The following is a 22,149-nucleotide window of genomic DNA, read 5'->3' on the forward strand; positions in this document are numbered from 1 at the left end:
GATGTTGGTATTATCCAGTACGAGCATTCTTACATTTTGGTATTATGTTCTGATAATTTGGCCTTACACAGCCTCAGGAAGACCAGACATGGTAATATCTGGGCAAAAGGGCATGAATCAAACATTGCTGTCAAGGCCTATTCTCTAATATTTTGGAATAAGCACATAATAAAAATGATGAAGAATCCACCCTTCAGCTTGGCTGTTTGCAGCAAATATTATAAGGGTATTAAACTAAACAATGGCTTGTACTCATCTGGCTCTCCAGATGTTTTCTATGACTCTTATTTTCTATCAATCAGTTAACCACGGTTTTTGCTTTCCTTAGCAACGTATTTCCAAATCACAATCAAAGAAACTAACGGCAAATAATAAGGGCTAGATTGTATTTGATTGCTGCTAGTTGCTCATGGGAAAGGAAACTGCAAGAAACACTGCCAATCCTTCACACTGGCAGACCAGCCAGGAACACTTCCAGCCCCCCTGACTGCCCCCGCAGTGCGCTCCGTGCCAAAGGGGCTGTGCGGCGGTCGCGTCTCATGGGGAGACCCTATGGCTAGCAGCGGAGGGAGACGTGCCTGATTGCTGTATGGGACAGGAGATACAGAATAATTTATTTCTCTTTCCACTCAGCCCTTTATTACAGCCTGCCCAACTCACTCAGAGACACAGCAGGCTTCAGTCATTTAGAGTTTATCAGTGGGTGTTTTTAGCCTGGCTCCATGAGGAAGCACAGCTCATATAATTGCTCAGTGTATGTGTGCGCGTGTGTGTGCACAGTCGTCTAAAAACTTTTGTACTTTTGTACCCATTGGGTAATTTTAGCTGAACCTGGCAGAAAGGTAGAGGTTTCAGAGATAATCAAGGTGGTAAGTTTTTGCGAATATAGAAAACTGAAGTTTTTCTACTGATGGAAAGGCTGCAGCCCACGCTTGGTTCTCATTTGACACAGAGAGAATCCACCTGGGAAAGAGGCTGGATGTATGTGAAGGAAAGCTTCAGTCAGAGCTTATACCTTATTAGATATAAGGGAATCCACTCTGCAGCCAAGGCTTCTCTCCCCTACGGATTCTCCAGTGTCTGATAAGGGCAGAATTCACAGTGCAGCAATAGTATAATTCATTTAAAATGTCAGTCAGCCATGAAACACTAACTCCATTGGAAACTAGGCTTCCGGAATAATTCTGGTATTCATGGAAATACTTGTTCCCTCACATACTGCAAAGTTCCAGGAGGAATTATGGGTGTTTCTCCATTGCTTCCAGTCTCCAAGCTAGTTCTCTCAGAACTGTCTCTGCCCAACAGTAAGCTGGGTCTCTCTAGCGCCCACAGCCTCTGGAGGCTTCAGAGAGGAAAGTTGTACTTCACTTCTTCCCTCAGAGCCAGGCTCATCAGGCATAACTTCTCTGAAGAACCTTATTCACAAAAGAGCTCCCCGTTCCCTTTCAGGCATAGAAGGGTAAAAAAAAAAAAAAAAAAAAAAAAGGCCAGCTTTCTCAATGGCTTCCTGGCCAGAAAGAATTGCTGGCTGCTGAGCGCTTGTGGAAAAATGCTCTATTGAGAAGTGTAAATGAGAATGGAATCTTTCTGAAAATCTGGATCCAACAGGGGACTACTGGCACTTGAAAGTTTGGCCCTCATTTCTTTTGAAATATGTAGCTCTTAAATGAGCAAAATCAGAAGTGACTTTTCAAAAGTCTCCTGCCTTCATTTCCCCTTATTCCCAGGTAACACTGAAAATACTTGTGGTGTTGATGTCACATATTATGGTCAAACCAGGAAAAAAAGAAAAGGACACATTTCAGTTGTCTGAGTGCTCAGGTTTCCTCAAGATACTGTTTTAATAACAGACTCATTAGGAAATTCCCCAATTATTTGTATTGTCTTCCCATGTTAAAAGACAGAATGTGATTTTTTAATTTCAATATTATTATTAAATAGGGATAGATATTCCCTGCAGAATGAATGGATTATTCCAAACCACTCAGGGATCAGCATTATTTCTGGCTGCTACATTTCCCTGGGAATGCATACTAATATCATGATCGGTATTTGACAGTGGTATTAAAAAAGTAAGAAAGGAGAGAGAGACTTATCAAGTAATTCGAGTAGTGATAAAGAGCATGCGGGAGATCAGCACCTGGACACACATGCAAGTTCTCCCATCAGAGAGAATCCCATGTAAAAGGTAACAATTCTGAATCCTGATCTTGGTGGAATGTAAGTCAGTGCTGATTTGTCACAGATCTGCACGGGAGCAGGGCTTCAATGACAAAGAAAGCAAAATTTATTTTCCATATAGCTACATGGTGCTGTTTGACTTCAATAGGTGTTGCAAATATGTGCTGGGAGTTAGACTCTGGCTCTGCTAAAAGTCAGGGTTGCAGGAGATTGCACTGAGATTGTAGGCAGGACAGATCAGATATTACACAAACAAGAAGGAAATACAAACCTCGCAGAATTAACATATATTGTCACATTCTATTAAGGTTTTCTGTAGCGCTAGATCAGATTAAATGCATTGAATCACAGTCATCTTACAGCATATGAAAATATTTCCATGGATAGAATTTTTCATTAGTGAATAAAATGCAGAATAATGAACAGTAGACAAAAAAGAGAGAAGATGTAAAGCCAATCAAAGGAAGGGCAGATGTTTAAAAAGTCTTTTGCTATTCAGGATTGTGATCCAACAAAAGCAATTATGTTTCTGCTTTCTCAATTTCAAAACAGCAGAAAAGAGCTTTGAGGTTTTTCCAGTGCTTATGGCCTATCTCCACACCGTTAACTGAACAGAAGGTAACATAATACCAAACATAGCCAAAGGCAACTGATTCCATGCAAAGCTTATAATTTGGGACATCCAGTGAGTTAAAGGGGATCATAATCAAGAAGGAGATAGATATATATATCCAAAAATTGCCAAAGAAATCTATAAGAAGCCTAATTAAATTCTCTTACAAATCTGGAAGAGGAATCATAAAAAAGAAACTAAATCAGTGCCTACAGGTGGAAATTTCACTTAGTAACTGTCCTCTGAACTCATGAGAAAGATAATGTGTGGAATTTTGTTGAGGAATGGCTGGCATGTGACTGCAGAAAAATAATAGACTCTCTTGTCAAAATACTGAATATTATTTTTGCTCAAAATTTTATTGTCTTATTTTTGAATGGATAAATATATGAGCTGTAATTTTAAATACTGTCCACCATACTTCTTCTCCAGTATCCCTAGCCATGCACCTAAACAAAAGTAAGTGAGGCTGAATATGGGAATCTTCACTGAATGAAGCAATAGAACAGAGAGGAACATGACAGAATATCAAGGGTAAAGATTCAATGCCAGTCATTCTACATTGTGAGAGAAAAACTTTCTTAAGAATACAATACTCTTCCTGTATTACCTGATGCTGGTCTGATGTAAAGAGATGCTGCTTGCTAGTCAGAGTACCACCCTAGTAAAAATGGTGAAGGTGGCATTCCACCCTTTGCAGTAGTCATACAACTTATTAAGATTGTGCCATTGAAAGGGGTCTGTGGTGAGACACAAGCGCAGGCGGCCATAGAATAGAAAGTTGTTGAAGTCCGTGGACTTTTTGCCAGGGACTTCAGTGGGGCTGAGATTTTTTCCACACAGTTTGTCTTCTCCTTCTCTGACTCTTGTTCTGCTGTGCTATTCAAACAACACAGAATACTTCCCTCTTCCTTGTCTCCCTCACCAAGGGAGGAGGAGGAAGAGGCATAAAATCTCCTTTTTTCAGGTAAGTGGGTAGAACCTCTTCAAGGCACCATAAGATGAACCTGGGCACAATCCCAAACAGTCTCTCACATGCCTAAAATACAACTTAGGCAAAATGCAGGTGCATACTGAAGGTGACACAGAAAATCCTGCCAATCTTGATTAGGTGTCTCCCAGACATGTATATTGCTGGGTGTCACTTCCTTAGGTGCCCAGTGCCGTCCTACTGCATGTGTCCAGCCACTCCCACTCACAGCCAGATCAAGTAAAAAGGAGTGTAACCCTCCTGCAGGCAGAGGAGTTGGGGGCCTGCTTTCCTATGTAGCAGAAAGTGCTAAGATACAGTGAAAGCAAAGACAAGGCCTGGAGCAGGACCTGAGGGTTCAGGAGAATAAGACTCTCAGTCTTGCCAGAAAAATAAAGAATGAGAGGCACCAATTGCTGCCCCAAGACACAGACTTCTGCCTCATTTTCCTGGTCTCTGTCTGAAGCAAAGTAGTGCTATCTTGTTTTTGTTTGATTTGGGTTGGGTTTAGGGGGTTTTTTTGCAACATGTGGCAGGAAAAGCAACAGCCTGCTTGTTTTGCATTTTGAACTGGCCCTACTACAGGGTTACATAGTTGAAGCATTCCTATTTCCTTCCACAAGCTGGGCCTCCCTACCTTATACCCTTTTGGTGTAAGAACCTGTTATATTGTTGGGTCAGAACCAATGAGATTTGCCCTGAAGGTCCACAAGACCATTACGTAGGGCTACTCCGGCTTTTGACAGCAATTGAGAGCCCTCCTGCTTGTTTTCTGGGGCACATGGTGCTAACTAGAAGCTTTTGATCATGAAGGGGTGTAGTTTCATTACTCAGGATCAGATTACAGTAAAGCAGTTCCCCATCTGGCTTGGAAAAAGGACAAAACAGGCTCACCTCCATCTGCAAAAGACCATGTCAGCATAGTCTCATACACTCTTGGTCTCAGTGCTCTCAGCCACTTCCTTTCAAACACGACAACCACTGTCTGCACTTTGTGCAATTTCCTGGCAGGTTGTATGCTTTGGGAAACAGAAGTTTTCAGTTCTCTTGGTTTCAAAGGTCCCTTAAGGAGACTCTCATTGAGAAAAAAGAGGTAGCAGGGAAGAGGACCACAACCTACTTTGCACTGAAGTGAGCTGAAGTGCAATCAAGGAGTCTGTAGTTGCAGAGCTAAATACAGCAAAGGTGAGGCACTGTTTTTACATTGTGTGTAGAAAGGGATGGGCCAAACTTCAAGGTTCAGAGCTTCTCATTCTCAGTGGGAATACTTATTACCTGCACCACTCATGGCACTCCCTTCTGCTACCTCTGGCTCTATGCTCTGTGCTGTCTGCTGCACAGTGACCCAGATAGCAGAGTAAACAGAAGCACTCTCTCTTCTCTATTCCCATTCTCACCTATATCCTTCCGATGAAACTACCATCTCTACATTATTGTAGAGTCTGCTGAGATAGGACTCAAGTCCCACTTCTGGGGCTCATATTCAACTGGCTATTAGCTAAAAGCCGTATCACCATGAACCTCATCCCAAAGGAGAGGAGAGACAAGACACCTACCTTCAAATGTGCAACTAAGGTAGCTAAACACAGGACAGCTTGGTTCAGAAGCAAAGGCACGCTTAACTGCAGTTCTGATGTGGAGCAAAACTCCCCTTACTGGGACTTCTTATTGGCTTCAGTGACATACTTAGATTGCTGTGCCCAAGCTTAGGGTATATTTACATTGGTGAGTATAGACAGACATGTCTGCTCCACCTGTGATCCAGGCCAATGAGTATATGGCATTATAGTCCAGGAGAGCAGTCTTGTGAGCTTAGGTCCAGAACAGTAGCTGTATGGGTACCACCAGGAGCAGGCAGAGGTCTCACTGTACCCATCTTCAAATGGTTACTTTTTAAATGCTAGATTTCCCCAGCCAGTGTCAAGGGAATTTAAGCTTTATCTCCTTACACGTTGCCTGTACCTTAGTCCATGCTTATGACATAACCCAGGAATTTACTCACTGCTGATATCTAAAGCCAGAATGCCACTCCCTGGGCTGGATCTTCAAACTGTTGGGTCGGTGGAGACCCTGTGTGGGCAGCCTGTGTGGACACATTTGACTTCTGTTGAGGGGTAGCTGTAAGCACAAGCAGAGTGAGAGCAGTGGCTTGGTCTGACCTCTGCCCAGGTTAGAAGGGGCTATTATAATAGCCATTTAACCTGTGTCCTATGTCCTTGAAAGACAGGCTGTGTGATGACATGAAGTGAGAGGTCAGAGTATGCATCAAGGAACCTGCAGCTTCTCCAAGGATCAGCAGTCATCCCCCCAGTTAACCACTGACAGCAGCATCCAAGTATCTCCCAGTATGTTTTACTTCTTCCCCTCCCCTCTTATAGCTTGAAAAGCCCTGGGAACCTGATCTTCTTTCTCTTCCTTGAGGCAACAAAACTGGATTCTGGGACACTGCAAGGCACCTTGGTTTGTCCCATGCATCGTGTGGTATGCTGTCACACTCCAAATGTTCCAGCTGCTCAGAAGCTTGGGCTGAGAGACAGAAGAAAATACTGAATGGTTGTGGTAAAAAAAAAAATACAAAGAAACAGCATGCCAAGGCTCCCCCTCAGCACATAGCCTCCACCTCAGTGTTGTGATAGGCTGACTCTGTTCTTGTTTCGCTCCAGGAAAGGCAGGACCCTGCTTCCTCACCAGCCTGCCTGATGGCTTGCTGAGGACATGCTCCTACTGACAGTGCAGCAAGGGTTACCAGTTGAGAAGTAGTTTAAAAAGCCATCCCTTACTACCTCTCAGATAATAGTTGGTGCTTTCAAGCAGAGAAACCTGTCAGAGTATGTGCCATTTGGATCACAGTGTCAGGAGAGTCACAAAGCTCATTGGGACAAATCCATAGGTAAACATCCAGTGTGCACAGAGCTTTAAGGGTCTTGCTCAGCACTGTGAATTTTGATTCAAGGGCTAAGCACCCCCTTCCAGGCATCACATAGCTGGCTGAGGACTGCTATTAGATGAGCTCTTCTGCTGATCATGGTAAAGAGGTGGATGCACTCAGCTGTGTCCAGAAGTTTGTCCCCTTTCCCCTTTTCCCCCTTTCCCCACATGTTACAGCAAGATCAGTTTTGCAGTTTAACTCTTTGATGGCTTCTTGACTTCCAGAAAGTGACTCAGTTAAAAGAGAAGAGCCTTCAGAGCTGGTCTTGTGTGCATGGCTTCTTGGATTATCCCAGGCAAATTGCACTGGGTAAAGCTCAGAGGACCAGCTAGAGAACTCATTTTAGCTTTCTGTTTCTGGGATTCATGTTGCACTGGAACAGGTTAGCTATTGCCTCCATGAGGGTCTTGAAAAGGGAGAGGAAAATACAGAAATACCTCAATTGCACCCCTGGTCTGCCCCCACTAGGCTCTTCTAAATGGTTTCTGCAGGAACAGATGGCATAGGAATTGGCTCTGTCAGCTTTGTATGAGATAGGAACTCCCTTGCGCCAAGGGAATCCTTGAATAGGGAGATTCGGCAGCTCCCCAACTCTTCCGAAGTGGGTCAAAATGATTTAAGAATCTGGCCTGTTGCAGCCTCATTTCCTCTGCAAATCATACCAAACTGAGGGGATGATGGGGTGGTGAGAAGATAGAGAATAAAATTTCAAAGAGGATCAAAATATGCCATTTTAGCTTTTGTATGTATAAACACGCATAATATGACATTTTGTTTAGACAGTTATTTAAAAAGAAACTTACAATCTTTTTAATTAACACAAATGCAAAGGAATAGGCTATAAATATGAACACAGGAAGGTAGGAGTTGACAGCACACAGCCTTCCAGACAATCTTTTTTTCAGTTGTTACAGGGTATAATAAAATTTTGTTTTCCTTTGCAAATTTTCCATAATGTTTATGTTTGTTTTAGGTAACAAATTAACTGTAGGTGACATTTATTTTTTTTCCATGTATCATGTCATGTGTCAGAAGCCCTCACCTTACAGCTAGAGTGGGAACAGTGAATGAGATTAAAGGATGAAAGAGAAAGAGAAAGCAAGATCGCCATATGGGCAGACCATACCTGAATGGTGGATGTGATATACCATCTAATTTATGCTGCTGCCACTACTAAAACATCTCTGGCTCCAAGACTCATTACCTTACCTTACCTTACCTTACCTCTGCCATTCCACTGCTGCCCACTTCGCTTTACCTCTGCTGCCTGTCTGCCTGACTCGTGAAATGCTAAACAATTTTGATATTTACCTGTTTATGATTAAATTGCAAAATGATCTGTTTAGTTCTGTTTTAAATTAAGGTCTGCATTAAATGTCATAGCATTTATCTTTCATAAAATGAGACAGCAAGGACACTAATTTCCCAGGCACTCAATCACTGCACGGTGCCACCAGAGAGAGTGGCTGTGGAGGCGCATGCCCGCCATTCACTGCCGGCTTGACAGCGCCCAGGCGGAATCATAAAAGTCAATTAATCATTAAAAGCTGTTACCAGCCTGTATTGAACTGCTGTGGCACAAAATGTTAATCAGCTCCACATCAATACCATAAATTCCTGCAAATTGGAGCGGTCAATAACGCCGAGGCCCGGCAGGTCGATGGGAGGGCGCAAGGCCTCTCCGCCAACATGGTGGCTGGGCAGCCGCCCTGTCCTGTGCTGGCCCGCTGGGGCTGAGCAGGTGCCGATGCATCACTGCCCCTGATGGGTCTGTCAATAACAGCGAGCAGGGGAGGGCAGCCCTCACAATTTAATCGCTCGAGGCTCTGTGTGTCGCTGCATACGTGGCAGCTTAAAAGCAGGGCCAGGTCAGTTGCTGCCCAGGGACAGGATGGGGCGGCTGGCGCCGTGTGCCATTAACCCGGGCGCTGCTGCAGGAGGAGTCACCTGGAGCTCCCTGGCTTAAGAAACTGTTCCCTGCTGAGTTATAATGTTACTCATGAACGGTCGTGAAGTTGTTCATTAACCCTCTCTGGGCCCCAGGACAGTGTTTTCCTACAGCCTCTGGTGCACTGCTGCCAGGCACCATGAAATGGGGCACATGGAGGTGTGGGCAAAAGGGGAAAGTCGCTTCTGCCTTGGCACCTGCCTAACACTTTTCCCCACATAACTATTGCTGTCGTGGAAGTATGAGCAGTACATGCAAGCTGCCCCTGCAGAAGAGAGCTGCCCCTGTGGAGAAGCCACTTTGGGCCTCTCCTTCTCAAAGCAACCCTGTCTTTCAGTGTTGGCTGTGCCAAGACCTCAGGTGGCTTCCTTGCCACCCTCATCCTCAGGGCCAAGGAGGACTCCTGGCCTTCCCACCAGACATGCAGAACAGACTGGGACAAGTGTAAGAGCCTCTAGAAGAGAAGTGAGTACCATGGGAAGGACTACATCCCAAGGGAGAAGGACTCAGTTCCCTAAGGCCATCCCAGCAATGCTGCTGCTGCCTTCTGCTGCTGCTTCTCCTGGAAGGGAAGAGACCCCTGCCTAACATCCACAAGGCTGCCAAAGACTCAGCCGAGCCCAATCCATTTATCTCCTCTTACTGTTATTAAATCTGACCTGCAGTGGAGGGAAAATAGCATTTTTAGGATTGCAGGATATTAAGAAACTTCTTTAGAGATGAAAGAAATGCCCGATACCGTTACTCTAGGGGAGGATTGTGTTCCACTGGTTTAATTGTCATTTAACGTAGAACATAAAGGTTAATGCTGAATAAAATAATACCCATGTTGATTATTTTAATAGTCTCAAAGTATAACTTTTTCCCTGGACTGCAGTTATCTAATCCATGTGCTGTACATGCACCAGCAGTATTTTGTACTTTTCCATGGCACAGATATGATGGTTCCATTAAGTTCAGTGCTGAGAAGCTATTGTGAGTCTCTAATACAATCATTCCATACTCTATGGAAAATGGAAAATATACATATCTACAGACATGCTAATTCCAAAGATTTGTACATTTTTAAAGATTAATAAAAAAGTCCATCTTATTATTATCCGAGTTATAGGAAACATCAAAATAAATTAGGAATCCTACTGTAAAGAAATCCCCTATTCAACATATTGAGACAGCATGATGTTATGAGTACTCAGACAAAGGTAATACAGTCCCTCTATTTAATTTCCCTGACACCTTGCTCAGTTCCTCCAGCTATACTCTGAGAGCTAAAAAACCCTTCTCATTGTTATTAATTGTATTCCTTTTTAAATGTAAAGTCATATTGCTGTGGACTGAGCTAATGAAACATTCCTATATTACCAAAATAGGTATATTTCTTTTTGTACAACACATTCTATCAAAACTGTCTGCTAAAGACATTGTGTTAAAGACCTTTCATAGAGCTTTATGAAGAATATCTCAGCTACTCCAACATTTCTATTACATGATCATTAAAATGCCCAAGAGAACTAAACAATATAGTGTGGATCCAGTTATCATATAAGACTTTAGAAATATTGTTAATTCCTGCCACTGATTTATGTTAATACTAATGCTAGATTATATACTATGGCTACTAAACACCCACTGAATACCAATTCACACAAAGACAGTCCCCATCCTCTCTATGAAATCTGCACTCTTCTGTTATAATGAGAACCTGAATTATTTATCTCTCTTTATCCTACAGTAGTTCACTTGACCACAATCACTTTTTTCCCCCTGTTTCTACCACAAATAAATGCATGTAAACACGACATAATAACAACTACTATCTTTGCTTATTCCGGTCACATGAGATCAGTCAGAGATGGAAGCAAAAGTATTGCCCAGTGCTGAGCAGGAGCAGGGTATGAGGTTGCCTAAAACAACACCCCTCCCTGAGTGGTCTTCAGTATTTTTAATGCAGGTCCAGTGTAAATCACAAACTGAGCAATACAGAAGACTTTCTTGCTGATGGTTTCCACTGCTGGCAGCTTGTCTCAGGTGCCCACTGCTTTTCACATCTCTAGCTGGGTGTGAATAGCTCCTCCGCAGCACGTGCACAGGCTCTGCTCTTTCTGAATGAGACTCCAGGCAAAGCAAGCAGCGTAGGCAGGATCAACTACTGGTCCATTTTTGATGTTCATGCAAGAAATCAATCACAAAATATTCTGAATCACAGAATATTCTGGGTTGGACAGCACCCACGAAGACCATCGAGTCCAGCTCTTAAGCAGATGGCCCATACTGAGATCAAACCCACAACTGTGGCATTATTAGCACCATGCTCTAGCCAACTGAGCTAATCTCATCTTCTTCCTAATCAAGAACAGAGACGTGGCCAAAGCTCTTCTACATGAGGGGTGACTACTGCATCCACAATGTTACTGAGCTGTCCGTGGCATTTCTGTGGGAGTACTTTTAATCTGCCTGCAACACCTGCTGCTCTCCAGTCTTTAGTGCTGGGTCTACGTGGTTTTTGTCAGAACGCATTTTGCTCCCTTCATACAGGGCACATATAAGTTGAACTCCATCTGTGATGATTGTATGCTGCAGCCCCACTACCTGATGTCTCACTCCGCACTTTGACTGGGCTTGGCTCTTCCAGAGGGTAGGAATCCAGTTCTGCTGAATTAGTTCTGAGGATCTTCCTGGAGAGTTCTTTGGGAAGGGTCTGTTTTTCTGTTTCCAAAATAAAGAAGCTCACACTGCAACTAGGACATTATTTCAGCATTAGGGCACCAACACATCTCACCAGTTCTTCCATGTCTTTTGCAAGCAGCAGTGAAAAGGATATTCTTGGTCACGGCAGCCACCCTAAAAGTGTCAATATAGAGGCATACAGATTCCCATTGTGCACTTACTGTTCTGTGACCCAGGCTCTAAACAGAGTTCACAACTATATGTTTCTTGACATAAGGAGTTACAGAATGCTGTTTTACCTGGTGACAGGATAGGCTGGAACTTGATCTGAGCTGCTAAGGACCCATAGTGGCAAGAGAATAGCATGATGTAAATGGAGGATGATCAGCTACAGAAAGAGAAAAAAAAAAAACCGTTCATGGAAATTTGAACCACATCTCAGCTGGTGAGGAAGATGACTATTGTTATTCTCAGGAAATGCCAAGGAAGGGGTTGAAAAGAGAAATGTACTACTCAAATTACTTTTGCTAGACAGCTTGAAATGTAAATAATGGAAAACAGAAAGATCGTTCACAAGGTGCCATGTGCCATTTGGAAGACTCTGGTACTCTGCTACCTGTAGGTATCGGATGCACAAAGCTTGGACTCTATCAGCACTGTTAGAGGACCTATACCACAATTTTCTGTATTCTTGACCTCTCAGTTACAAATTAGCTGAGAGGTGTATTTTCAGCTGTCGTTCACTGCACTGTTTCACTGCCAGTGCCACTCAGCTAATAGGACATCCCATGCTGGGTTTTTCCACAGCCCTTTCTTGTCCAAGGCTCTGCAAGTACCGCAGTTGTCCTGGCAGGTAAACCTATCAAGGTCAACAGAACCATCATATTAACCACTATCCATCTTAGTGGCTCTTTCACTGCCAATTTCAGCCACCATCTAGAGCGTTAAGTTTTTCACCAGAAAAAAACCATGGAGCAGAAATAGAAAGGTGAGATTTTTATCAACAGTCCTTCCCCCCATTTCATTTAAAGAGGTTGATTAGGCAGAATCATTTGTGAGTAAGTATGACTGTGTAGATTAGATGTTTGAAACCGCCGAAGCAGGTATATGTGTGTTATTAAAAACCAGGGTCAATGTAAGGACTTGAATCTGAACAAGAACTCCTGTGGTGAGCTCTGAAATACATCCTTCACTGGGAGGATGTGAACAGGGCCTTTGCTGTTGGGCCACAGGAGAGGGGACCTTGGAGTCCAACTGTGGAATCTGAAGATGGAGACTCTATTTGGCTATGCTGCTGACCCACACTAGCTCTATCTTCCCTTCTTCATGCATCTGGTTTACTTTGCACACATTTTCTTGGTAAGCTAGTGGTATCTGCTGGCTAATGACCTGCAGGCTCCTGAGACTGAAAGGGAGGGGAGCAGGACATCACTGACAGGTGTGCAGAAATGAGTGAGAAGGCAGGAGCAGAAGTGGCCCAAAAACAGTATGGGGTCTCGGGCCTGTGTGCGTGGGGAGACTTCAGAAGCAATGCTGACCATATACTGTGAACCAACTCCCTTTTTTAACCAAGGAAGCCTAGCCCTGCGCTATTCAGTGATGTCATTGATATGGTGCCTCAGAGGTGGACACTGAATTCCAATTAGTTGTAATAATTAGTAAAGTTCAGTACCCCAAAGATGGTATTTTAATTTAGGAAAACAGAAGGTCAGATTTTATGTGTTATAAATTAATCTAACTCCAAACCCTTCAGTACTATGGTATAATTTCTATTATCTGACATACTGGTTTTGGTTGCAGTGGTTACCATGACAAACCATTTTTCTTTTGGGGAGGAGAGGTGTAGAGGTAGACTTTAACCTTTTATGGCAGTCTAAACCTAGAGTAATTCTATTGAATTTGAAGGATTTACACCAGATCGACAGTGTAAGAAATGAGGTCAGAATCAAGACAGTAAAGCAGGGCCATTTAACACCTATCAGAGCTGTTGAGGGCTTACCTTGTAATATTTAAAACCATGGGTATTTTAGTCAGATAGGGAAATGCACTTTCAGAGTCCAATTTAACAAAGTCTAATTTCAAAAACTGAAGCCCTGTTCTCCTAATCTGAGTGACTTTAGATACATATGGGAATATCAAAACATGATTGCCCTGAAACTCAATCTTCTTCTTTTTAATTAAAGAAAGAATCCTATCTTAGTCACCTGAGAATCTGAAAGATATTCTAAGTATTTGACACTCAGAAAAACTTTTAACAGATAAATTATGATGACAAGAGACAAAAACTATCAACAGTAAAATCAAATTTAAAATAAAACTAAAGATGTTCTAAAAATTTAGAGAAAAAACCCTAATCAATCCCAGTCTTCAAATTCTTCCTTCAAGCCAAAATAAATGTGTTGCAGGAATTAATTTAAGTTATAAAAAGTCATGACTAGATCTCAACTGTTGTAAATCAGCAAAGCTCCACTGATTTCAATGGAACTGCACTAAGATAGGTTAGATAAGAATCTGACTCTCAATTGCTTTGCAATTTTTCCCTAATCAACAAACAAAATGCTCTTTTTAAGTTAATGTAGAATCATAGAGTTCTAGAATGGTTTGGGTTGGACAGGACCCTTGAAGGTCATCTAGTACAACCTCTCTGCAATGAGAAGGCATCCTCAATTAGCTCAGGTCACCCAGAGCCCTGTTCAACCTGACCTTGAATGTTTTCAGGCATGGGGCATCTATAAATCTGTTCCAGTGTTTCACCACCTTCCTCATACAAAAATGTCTTTCTTATGTCTACTCTGAATCTACCCTCCTTGTGGTTAAAACCATTATCCCTTGCCCTATTGCAACAGGCCCTGCTAAAAAGTATGTTCTCATCTTTCTTATACATCCCCTTTAAGTACAGAAAGGCTGCAATAAGATCTCCCTGGAGCCTTCTCTTCACCAGGCTGCTCTACCTCAGTCCTCTCAGTCTTTCCTCATAGCAGAGGTGCTCCAGCCCTCTGATCATTTTGTGGGGCACAGTCTCATCACAGTGGAGTAGAGAGGGAGAATCACCTCCCTTGATCTGCTGGCCACACTTCTTTCAATGCAGCCCAGGACATCATGGGCTTTCTGCTTTGCAAGCACACCTTGCCAGCTCATGTCCAGCTTTTCATCCACGAAACATCTGTCTTAAGCCCTTGCTGTTCCTCAGTCATAATCTGGTGTTTCTTTTGTACCAGTTCTCTCAGTTTCTCTGTTTTAACAGTTTTAGAAGTAAGAAAAATCTTTGAGAAAACACGTTATTTAAATCAAGTTCTGCAACCTTGACAAAGTATGTGTCTTTTACAACACACAGCACCACCTTATCTTGACTTTGAAGGAAGAACTAGGTAATGCTAAAGGATTAATCTCCTGGCATAATTTTTCTGGTGTCATTCAGGCTAACACACATAGGAGTGCACATTCAGTCACATACCCTATATTGGTTGACAGGCTTTTGTTGGAAAAGTTTAACTGGGCATATCCTGCTTTTCCATTTTTAAAGTGTGCTCATCCCTAAGAATGCTGTATTGAAAAAATAGAAATGGAACACAGCTGAGATAAGTAGATCACACTAATACTAACACTCCTCTGATCCCTGCAGGCAAAAGCTGAAAAAGCATTTCAGGCTCTGGGCTGATGTTGTGAGTACTGTGCAGAGACCTGTGCTTCCACGGAGCAATGACTGGTGCAGACCGCGGCTCCTCAAGTGGTCCTTCAGTGCCAGGACTGCCTCCACAGCCAAAACTGCCTCCACAGCCAAACAGTGAACAAGGTGTGGATGCAAGATCTGCTTTTCCCACCAGATGAATTCCCTGAACTGCTGTATTTCGTGGCCACATAAACACCTGGCTAAGGAAAGCATTGCAGTGACGTGGAGCTGGAAATGAGTAGTCGAGGGGCTGGAGGGTCAAGAGCTACCCAAGGCCATCTAAATAACACCAAATTTGTCACCAAATAAGAAGCCACACAATCTGCTACACAATCTGCCACACCATACCACACTAACTTTCAAGAGCCGTTCCACAGCCTGAATTACAGACGAGAAGCAAACAGGAAGTGTAGACAAATGGTGGAGCTCTGGCATCCTATGCCAAACCAATTAAGCAGTCAGGCCCATCGGTAAAATTGTCTGGAAAGAAAACAGCTTTGTGCCCTTCCTGAGTACAGCACAAAGAGAACTGGGAATATTGCAGGGCTGGAAGGAGACCCAAGCCAACCAGCAAATTGCAGTGTGGTGGCTACACTGAGTTCTGTCCCCTCAGTCCCCTTGGTTTTACAGGTGTAGAAGTCCCCAAATGACTTCCTAATAACTTTTCACTGAATGTAATGAAAATGAAAGCCATGTAGTTTTTCTCTTGTTGACAGTGAAGCTTTTAAAACTTGGGCATATAGATATGCAATCCTATTTTGTGCTGTATTCTTTTCCATTTGCAAGTCTGGTTTATGGTCATAGCAATGGTAGGAGAAGGATAGAATGCCCCTTATCTTTTAACCACGAGGTTGCCATTGTGAGCATTAAATAGCATCCTGACTGCTTCAAAATAAAAAGCACCAGCAAATATTTAATGCTATACAAAAATTAGAAAAGTCTGGAATTGTCTCTCATTCGTTAACCTTAATCATATCAACCTGCTCGCATATACGAGTGTATCAAATGCCAAAAGCCTGCTGGGAACCCATCCCTTTGCCAGCTGGTATGCACTGTATTTGATCAGGACTCTTTTTTGTATGGGAAGCAATGAAAGAGCATCCACAGCCGTTTGACAAAAAAAGATGAAAACCAGCAAACACAACTGGAATTTTCTGAGAACAAGCACACACCCTATGTGTTCATTTATTTTCCCACAAACAGGGAGATAGACAAGAGGATGCAGCCTGTGAAAGCCATGCTTATCTAGGAGAATATCACTGGGGCATAATATATTATTGCAGAGAAAGCACATGTACTTCCAGTTTTCACCAGCTAACAGTTTGAGTATGCGGAGCAAGCCACATAGATTGACAAGGAATTTTGTTACCAAATGTTCATCACCCCTTGAGGTTATGTGCTTTGCTGCACAGTGGTATCATTTTTTTCCCCACAGAAAGTGGAAAGAAATTCAGTACAGTGGAGGAGCAGATGAGCAAGCAAGGGGCCCAGAGTTATGCCTACAAATGTCCTCTGCAGCCCTTGAGATGGGAGAGGGAAAGGGGGCCTGTTATTTCTGCCTGGCTCATTATACGTGCTCTGGGCCATCCTGTTGAATGCTTTTCCTTCCTGAAGCTGGATCACTTTTTGAATGAAAAAGGAGTAAATTTTACACTAGAAATTTTCTCTTAAAATACAACATTGGTGAAAGACAAGTGGGACGACACGTTATTATTAGTCTTTTAGACTAAGACTGAATTTAAACACATAGGCTTAAATTTTCTTCTCACTTTACTGGTCTTACCACTTTTAGCCTTGCCTGCTGGTTTTGTTCCTGACCATTATACCAGCAGCTATTTCCCTTCTATTGCTGCTTTTCTCCACATAGGTAAAGTGAGGTCTCTCTTAGCACTGAATTCTGCACTAAATAAAATTCTGCCTTTTTAATAATGAATCCTTCCCATTGTCTCAGGGGCCACACACACAATTAAGAACAATATGAAACTTAATTAACACAGGATAATTATAAGGGTATGAACGTCACAGGGAACTCTGAATACAGACCCCCCATAGCAAATGATTTGGGAACTGGAGTGAAAGCCAGCTGCTGACACACAGGTCTCAGATACCCAAGCGGCATTTCAACACCTGACCTCAAATATCAAAGTACTGGAAGGAAAGAAAAGATGACTGCCAAGCAATTAGAACCCAAGTGCTACAGATCTGTATAGGGTAATGCTGTAACAGGGAGCTATACCCACAGGTGGTGATGGAGGGACTGCAGCCTGCCCAAGGCACCGCCTGCGGGGGCACCACAGGTCACATCGCAGGGACATTTCTCAAAGGGCACTCCTATGCTAGTCACTGTGATGGTCACACGCCTGTCCTTTGAACTGGAAAACCACTTCTGGTCACATAAGGTGTTACCTGTTTTGCCACGTGTGTCTACATCCAGGGTGTATTGTGCGGTCCTGGATCACCTTCAGACCTTGTTTGGGAGCACCAAAGAATACACTTTAAGTAGCATCACAAGTACAATTTCTACTGCCAAACCAAAAAGACTACTACCAGATAAAAGGGTAGTGGGCAGAGAAAGGAAAGAAACAACTGCTGCAGACAGCATTTCCATTAAGGGAAAACACTCACTTGCTAAGATTTAGATAAATCATCATTACAAAATCCAAGCACAAAGGTAGACATCTGAAGTGTGGTTAAAGTATTTCCATCCTCTTGCTTCTCCTGTCTTTTCCCTCTCCCCAAGGAGCCAACACAGCTCTGGCAGTGCACACTGGCTGAGAAATGGGCTTCCATTCCTTAGACTGCAGTCATGTGCATGTGTCTTCTCATTTAAGCTCTTCCATTCTGTTTCTTTCAGAGGCTGAGAAATCTGCTTTTGGGGAGAAGAAAAAAAAAAGAAGTGGGGAAGCTCATTAGCAATTTGTTTAGAATTTGAATGTCAGCATAGTCACTTATGTCTAAGTGACTAAAAAATGTATGCGAGTACTCTGACTTTCAGCAAGAGATACAGCGTTCTAACATCAGAATGAACAATATAATTACTGTGTGTATGAAGACATATTGGTCTCCGTATAATGAGGTATTCAAATCTGCTCCACTTGAATCAGATCACAGAGATATATTAAACACACATGGCGAAAGAATTCAGTGTAAGGGTAACCATGTGTTCTGCCAAGTCTTTCTATGCATGAATGGGCTGCCAGGGCACCATAGGCTACAGACAAAGTACAGGAGAGCTGTGTTCAGAGGTCGGGAAGTGAGGTTGCAAAGGTATTTCCTCTTCATTCCCTCGAACATGTGAGTGTCTCCCATTTCCCTTCCTCTTTCACAGGCTGGTGCACCTCAAAAGCAATTCCACCAAAATTTACTGTAACATTACTGTATCATGGTTCCTTGGTATGGTTTATTACTGTGTATTTACAGCACCCAAGAGTGAGCTGGCTGCCTGAGAGGGATAGCAATTGCAAAGGCTATTCTCAGTTTTCGTTGCAGAATTGTTTTCACAAGTTTGCGACATTCTGGAAAACATGCCTCCTTTTCCAGCGTCACTGCAGCTATTTTCAAGCGGAGGTGCTTGAACTTGCTGGCTGGCTGCAGACTGTGTGTGCCTGATAGGTGCTGAGGGTTGATTGACACATTGGGAAACCAAGGCTTGGGCCCCTTGCTGCGCCTGAGATCATGTATTACTGAGTACGATCAGGAGCAACCATTGTCAAAGCATAGAATGTCAATTTTTTGGCAGTGTTATTTCAACATCTAGATACTATGAAAAACATGGTAAGATGAAAACAGTAGCTGTTTTGCTTACTTGTAGAATTGTTTAAGCATGGATACCATAGCAGATTGAGTTACACCCAGCTGCCAAAACAGACACGGAGAATGTTTCTGTGGGTCATGGAAAAGACTGAGCATGCCGTTCCTTGGGTGGCTGAGCTACTGCAGAGACCCCAGTGTGACAGATCTGAAAAACACAAATTAATCAAGGCCATGATTTCCATCTCTGCCACTCACAAGTGAACCTGTGGTTAGACGGACAAGTTTCTCTGCTCAGAGTGTTGACTGATTTTAAAGGAAATTTTGTCTTGCTTTTTGTTCCCAGGGCATGTGTGATATTTATGATGTATAAAAAATGCTTTTCTTTGGGTACAGCTGCTCATATGTCTGTTGGGTACATGCGCATTATCAGAGGATGCTTCTCTTTTCCATATGTTGATGGAGGTAGAATTTCAGGGTGGCAGGAGCAAGCTGGGAAGGCAGAGGAGTCCTTGCTCCTCTCTTGGCAGACACTGTGTCAGCATTCTGCAGAGCACTTACCAAGATGAGGATGGCAACTGATACAGAACATAGGTTCTGGGGAGAAAACACCAGTTCATGTGGCCGCCAGTGATACAAACAAAATAAGAGATTTATCAGGAGAAGCGTGTCCATTTTTAGGAAGTGAAAACTTGCTGTTTTGAAGCAGAAAAGAGAGTGAGACCTGTCTATCTCTTCAGGGAACCACAGGTGCCAGAAAGAAAGGCATCAGATGTGGTTACCAAACCCAATTTTTTAGAGGCTTCAGTGGTATCTAGGGAAGGAGAAGAGTTGAAAAGATTTAATAGGAATAGCATATGTACAACATCTCTTAGAATAAAGCTCAGGCCTTGTACTTTTTGCCACTTAAAGATGTATTGCAGAGTTTATTTGTGCAGAACTGGTGAGGTAAAGCTGCAGTTTCAGAAAAGCCAGATTTTGGATGGTTCCTATCCTCTTTTGTTTCATGCAACTCTTTGAAGCCTATGCAATGTTTCAAATACTAAACTGGCATTCAGATTCCAAGGTCAGTTTTTAATGCATATTTGAATTAATAGCTCAAATATGTAGAGCTAGACTACTGAAAACCTTTTCTCACAGCAATATTCTAATACTGAGATCAGCTATTACCCTATACTGCAACTCCATGGAAAAGAAAACCTACACTGCGCTTTAGTCTGAAGAAAAGACACAATCTTGCTTTATAAAAGCAAATGTAGTAATATTTATGTAGCACAGTGGTAGATTTCTTCTTTCCAGGGCATAAAGCCTTTTAGTTTCACCAATTGCATCTGAAGGGTGTGGAAAATCAAAAAGAGACGAATAAGCAGATAGCTAAGCTGGGTGGATAGACTGACTTCATCAGACAATGTTTGTCTAGCTAAAAACTCCCTTTCATCGTTAGAAGAGTCAACTCATATCCTCACCCTGTGGAAGTGGTTAGCTTTTAATTCATTCAAGAGATGCTATCAAAAAAGAAGGAGGTATTTTTTACAATCCCAACCCCAAAATAATACTGCTAAACAATACATAATTCATATCTCTTCAGAATTCTGAATGTGGTCAGAAATAAATAGCAGCACAGGCATTTAAGAGCTATTCTCATTGAAAAATGTAATTAATTGGTGTTATGCACAAAATATTTCTTTGAGGGGGGGGCAATGTTGCTTTAATTACAAGTAATTGTTCTCAAAATCATGCAGCTCATAAGTTTTGCAGGCTAGACAGTGATTATGCATCAATACACTAATCTATCACCTTCATTATTTTAGTCATCTGGGTGTGATCATCAAACTTTGGAATGCAACCCAGACAAGAAACTAGACATAGCTCATGCTTATGTTCTTTCCAAATCGGTTTGTTTTAGAAGCAGTTTGCACTGGTCATGCAAATTTCAATGCTTTTGTTTCAAATAAAGACGGTAAATTAAATTAAATTCCCCTTTGTATATTATTAGATGGTGACAATGGAAAGGATATTCTTGTGACTGCACAATGGCCTGGAGGGCATTCAGGACACCCCAATATTTCTACATTTTGCCACACACTGTCTTTGTAGACGGGAGATTCCGCTTTATTAATTTTGTTCAGGATATTCCACTTTATTAATTTTTTTCAAACTGCCCAATGAACATACAGGGAATCAGCTACTGGAGAAACAAGCAGGCTGATCAGCTCATTGCTCTCCTTATCTTAGACACCATAGTGGTGTGACCCCCACACTGTCCATCTCCAGGTGCTCTGTCACGCTGGGAGAATGACCCAAACCTCTTCCCAACTCAGGAATGGAGGGAGTCTTAAATCATTAGTGTTTGTACAGCTTTCTATTTGATCTATTTAAATGAAAGTAGCTACCTAGCCACAAATTATTGTTGTTACCATTATTGCTATTAAATTACTAGATGAATGCAGAGCTGAATCTGTTATTAATTGAGGCAGGGCTCATCCCAGCCTTTAGTCATCCCTACCTGAGCTACGACATAAGCACCCATGTAAATCAAAGTTAAGCAGAAGAATAAGTGCTGTCCTGCATAAAGATGGTTTAAGTACATGTTTCCCAAATCAGGGCATAAGTTGTTATTTTACTACTGTCTCTGCAGTACTGCTTTTTCTACCTCATTAGAATGAGAGGATGCTTGCATAAATTCCTCATATTGACACACAAGACTATGCCTGTCTCCCTGAGAATTTGGAGATTTCTTTCCCTTTCCCCCAAATTAATAAGTGCTGTCACCTGCATCGCTAAACACCAATTTGCTGCTTACCGCTAACAAGACCTCCACGTAATGTAGCTAAAGGTAGTATTTCAAAAATAGAGCTCTCCTGTTCCCAGCATGTCTGACAAGAATACATTAGAGGCACCTGTCCCTGGCACCAATATTTTGTTTTCTCTTTATCTACATGGGAAGAAAGGAGTCTAAAGCACTGAAATTTGCCTTGAAAACAAATCAAATGTGAGCACAGGAATCTGTTTTCCTGTCCTGCATCCCCTGTTTCAGTTCTCCCCACCGGTATGGAGATTTTCAAGTGTAAGTAAACACTAAAAACATATCCATTTGAGTGAAAAATGAATATTATCTCTTTCTTAATAATTTTCATCTGAAAACAATCAGGGAGCAGGAAATCTTTTAATTATGTTTGAAACTATGAGACTGGCTCTGTGCTCACCAAGTCAAAGACATAAATACTGCATTATACTGCAAATATACTGAAAATATCACCAAGCTTAAAACAAGTCCATCATACCCATTATTTATCTGGGTCAAGACCAGTAACAATGGTACAATAGAAACTCAGAACTTTAAAATCTAGATATTCCTCACCCCAAAGGATATGAAATGACACAATATGCTTCTATATGCTTTTGTATTGCAAGAGTAGTT

The sequence above is a fragment of the Coloeus monedula genome, assembly GCF_965178545.1.
Source record: "Coloeus monedula genome assembly, chromosome: 3".
NCBI lineage: Eukaryota > Metazoa > Chordata > Aves > Passeriformes > Corvidae > Coloeus > Coloeus monedula.